Source organism: Staurois parvus, unplaced genomic scaffold (genome assembly GCF_062004578.1).
Source record: "Staurois parvus isolate SC_StPar_1 unplaced genomic scaffold, SC_StPar_1.0 ptg000281l, whole genome shotgun sequence".
NCBI lineage: Eukaryota > Metazoa > Chordata > Amphibia > Anura > Ranidae > Staurois > Staurois parvus.
Window position 1 is genome coordinate 295,485 of NW_028318077.1, and position 4,815 is coordinate 300,299.

The window sequence follows — 4,815 nt, forward strand, 5'->3', positions numbered from 1 at the left end:
CAGTCCGCCGACAACCGACATCAATCCACCATCATGTGCTTCATACCGGATGTATGAGCTCAAGAAAGGATACAAGGTCAGGAGAGGCAGACCTAAATTTCATCCTTTCACCCCACGAAATACTGAAGACGTCACCTTACTGAGTGACACCATCAGTCCACCGACTGCGGATCCCATCACCCCACCGACAACTGATATCATCACCCCACCAACAACTGACACTATCACCCCACCTACAAGGGATAACATCAATCCACCATCATGTGCTGCACGCCATATGTATGAACTCAGGAGAGAATACAAGATGCGGAGAAGCAGCCCTAAATTTTGTTCTTTCACCCCAAAAAAACACTAAAGATGTTACTCTACTGAGTGACACCAGGAGATGGTCAGAGACCGCAGACATACTGCAGGAGATGGTCAGAGACCGCAGACATACTGCAGGAGATGGTCAGAGACCGCAGACATACTGCAGGAGATGGTCAGAGACCGCAGACATACTGCAGGAGATGGTCAGAGACCGCAGACATACTGCAGGAGATGGTCAGAGACCGCAGACATACTGCAGGAGATGGTCAGAGACCGCAGACATACTGCAGGAGATGGTCAGAGACCGCAGACATACTGCAGGAGATGGTCAGAGACCGCAGACATACTGCAGGAGATGGTCAGAGACCGCAGACATACTGCAGGAGATGGTCAGAGACCGCAGACATACTGCAGGAGATGGTCAGAGACCGCAGACATACTGCAGGAGATGGTCAGAGACCGCAGACATACTGCAGGAGATGGTCAGAGACCGCAGACATACTGCAGGAGATGGTCAGAGACCGCAGACATACTGCAGGAGATGGTCAGAGACCGCAGACATACTGCAGGAGATGGTCAGAGACCGCAGACATACTGCAGGAGATGGTCAGAGACCGCAGACATACTGCAGGAGATGGTCAGAGACCGCAGACATACTGCAGGAGATGGTCAGAGACCGCAGACATACTGCAGGAGATGGTCAGAGACCGCAGACATACTGCAGGAGATGGTCAGAGACCGCAGACATACTGCAGGAGATGGTCAGAGACCGCAGACATACTGCAGGAGATGGTCAGAGACCGCAGACATACTGCAGGAGATGGTCAGAGACCGCTGACACACTGCAGGAGATGGTCAGAGACCGCTGACACACTGCAGGAGATGGTCAGAGACCGCTGACACACTGCAGGAGATGGTCAGAGACCGCTGACACACTGCAGGAGATGGTCAGAGACCGCTGACACACTGCAGGAGATGGTCAGAGACCGCTGACACACTGCAGGAGATGGTCAGAGACCGCTGACACACTGCAGGAGATGGTCAGAGACCGCAGAAACACTGCAGGAGATGGTCAGAGACCGCAGAAACACTGCAGGAGATGGTCAGAGACCGCAGAAACACTGCAGGAGATGGTCAGAGACCGCAGAAACACTGCAGGAGATGGTCAGAGACCGCAGAAACACTGCAGGAGATGGTCAGAGACCGCAGAAACACTGCAGGAGATGGTCAGAGACCGCAGAAACACTGCAGGAGATGGTCAGAGACCGCAGAAACACTGCAGGAGATGGTCAGAGACCGCAGAAACACTGCAGGAGATGGTCAGAGACCGCAGAAACACTGCAGGAGATGGTCAGAGACCGCAGAAACACTGCAGGAGATGGTCAGAGACCGCAGAAACACTGCAGGAGATGGTCAGAGACCGCAGAAACACTGCAGGAGATGGTCAGAGACCGCAGAAACACTGCAGGAGTTGGTTAGAGACCGCAGAAATACTACAGGAGAGTATTAGAGACTGCAGAAACACTGCAGGAGATGGTCAGGGACCGCGGAAACACTGCAGGAGATGGTCAGGGACCGCGGAAACACTGCAGGAGATGGTCAGGGACCGCGGAAACACTGCAGGAGATGGTCAGGGACCGCGGAAACACTGCAGGAGATGGTCAGGGACCGCGGAAACACTGCAGGAGATGGTCAGGGACCGCGGAAACACTGCAGGAGATGGTCAGGGACCGCGGACATACTGCAGGAGATGGTCAGGGACCGCGGACATACTGCAGGAGATGGTCAGGGACCGCGGACATACTGCAGGAGATGGTCAGGGACCGCGGACATACTGCAGGAGATGGTCAGGGACCGCGGACATACTGCAGGAGAGTATTAGACTGCAGAAATACTACATGGAGTTTGCATGTTCTCCCTGTGCTTGTGTGGGTTTTTCTCTGGGTACTCCGGTTTCCTCCCACACACTAAAAACATGTTGAGCGTTGGTGGTGCAGTGGATAGCATAGCTGCTTTTCCAGCAGCTGACCCGGGTTCGATCCCCGGCCAACGCAATCGCCAAGATGGCTGCCTCACCTACTAAGTGCTTTGAAGTCCCCTGAGGGAAAAGCGTGACCCCCCCCCCATAACCCTGACTGTACCCCTCAAACTAACCCGCATTATAATTCAAATCCTCCCCATAACCCCAACACTGACCACTCATGTCCCCCTCACACTGACCACTCATGTCCCCCTCACACTGACCACTCATGTCCCCCTCACACTGACCACTCGTCCTCCTCACACTGACCACTCATGTCCTCCTCACACTGACCCTCCCTGTACCCCCAACACTGTCCCTCCCTGTACCCCCAACACTGTCCCTCCCTGTACCCCCAACACTGTCCCTCCCTGTACCCCCAACACTGACCCTCCCTGTACCCCCAACACTGACCCTCCATGTACCCCCAACACTGACCCTCCCTGTACCCCCAACACTGACCCTCCATGTACCCCCAACACTGACCCTCTCTGTTATTACAACCTTTATGGTTGTAAAAGCAATCAGTGTAAAAAAAAAAAAATCTTCATCACCCCCCACAAGTAGTACAGTGTCACCATGGTGACCCCACACTGCTAGGGTGACGGTATGTAAAAAAAAAAAAATAATAATATAAATAAATAAAATAAAAATGTAAAAAAAGTTTAATAATTATAATTTTTGGTTATAAACTAATTGAGTTATTTTTTTTACTAAAAAGATAACGGAATACATTTTGGCCGAGATTTATGATGAAATATTTATTTGCAAAATTTTATAAGAAAAAAACCTTGGGGATACCAAGATGGCCGCCTCCACACAATGCAGAACAAGGCATGGCAATTGGGAAACGTCCAGTGAGTGAGATTTGGGGATGTGACTACGGTGCTGCTCACAGTTCTCTCTGCTGGAGGCTCTGACATGAGGAAGCAAAGCCCCGCCCCTACCAAGATGGCCACCTCCATGTAATGGAAAACAATGGGAAAAAGATCAGCTGCAGGGAGACCGCAGGCAATACTGGTGACTGATCCTTTGTCCTCTGACTGCATTTTTTTGGGTAAAGCCTCCAGAATTTAGTTCCTCTTTATAGGCCAGACCTGGCACTCACCGGACCTGCCAAAGCCAATAGGTGGCAAACATGGCGTCCAGCCGGCTCTGGTGCAGAATATTGGACCCGCTGCTTTAATGTGGTAATAAACATTCTTCACCTTAATGAGTTCCTTGCATCGCCCCCTCCCCCCCCACCCAACTTTTACTCACTTGATCCATCGTTCGGTCCTGCGCTGGGCCCATCTGCAGCTCTTCTCTCCCCTCACTTCCTGGTCTCACAGGCTTTGCAGAGGCAATGGGAGCCGTTGGATCCCGCTGCTGTCAATCAAAGCTGGTGACGGGGGGAGCGAGGGCGGAGCCGAGTCCCAATGTCTGCGTTCTACAGGGGCAGAGAGCGGGGCTCAAGAGCGAGCACACAGGTGGGACCCCATAGGAAGTGTTTTCCTATGGGGTACTACCGAGAAGAGGAGGAGCCAGGAGCGCCGGCAGGGGAGCCGAGAAGAGGAGGAGCCAGGAGCGCCGGCAGGGGAGAAGAGGAGGAGCCAGGAGCGCCGGCAGGGGAGCCGAGAAGAGGAGGAGCCAGGAGCGCCGGCAGGGGAGCCGAGAAGAGGAGGAGCCAGGAGCGCCGGCAGGGGAGCCGAGAAGAGGAGGAGCCAGGAGCGCCGGCAGGGGAGAAGAGGAGGAGCCAGGAGCGCCGGCAGGGGAGAAGAGGAGGAGCCAGGAGCGCCAGCAGGGGAGAAGGAGGAGCCAGGAGCGCCGGCAGGGGACCCAAGAAGAGAAGGAGCAAGGAGCGCCAGCAGGGGAGCTGAGAAGAGGAGGAGCCACGAGAGCGGGCAGGTGACCCGAGAAAAGGAGCACTGGCAGGGGAGCCGAGAAGAGGAGGAGCCAGGAGCGCCGGCAGGGGAGCCGAGAAGAGGAGGAGCCAGGAGCGCCGGCAGGGGAGCCGAGAAGAGGAGGAGCCAGGAGCGCCGGCAGGGGACCCAAGAAGAGAAGGAGCAAGGAGCGCCAGCAGGGGAGCCGAGAAGAGGAGGAGCCACGAGAGCGGGCAGGTGACCCGAGAAAAGGAGCACTGGCAGGGGAGCCGAGAAGAGGAGGAGCCAGGAGCGCCGGCAGGGGAGCCGAGAAGAGGAGGAGCCAGGAGCGCCGGCAGGGGAGAAGAGGAGGAGCCAGGAGCGCCGGCAGGGGACCCAAGAAGAGAAGGAGCCAGGAGCGCCGGCAGGGGACCCAAGAAGAGAAGGAGCAAGGAGCGCCAGCAGGGGAGCCGAGAAAAGGAGCACTGGCAGGGGACCCGAGAAGAGGAGGAGCCAGGAGCGCCGGCAGAGGACCTGAGAAGAGGAGGAGCTACGAGAGTGGGCAGGTGACCCAAGGAGGAGCCAGGAGCGCCAGCAGGGGACCCGAGAAGAGGAGGTTCGGGGCCGCTTTGCAGGGATGTATAA

At 55.7% G+C, this 4,815-nt stretch overlaps 1 non-coding gene across 1 annotated transcript; it reads left to right on the forward strand.

Moving 5' to 3' along the window:
* Window positions 1–2,291: 2,291 nt before the first annotated feature.
* On the forward strand, window positions 2,292–2,363 carry TRNAE-UUC (transfer RNA glutamic acid (anticodon UUC)). Its single transcript has one exon. It is a non-coding gene; the product is annotated as a tRNA-Glu (tRNA).
* The last annotated feature ends 2,452 nt before the right edge of the window (window positions 2,364–4,815 follow it).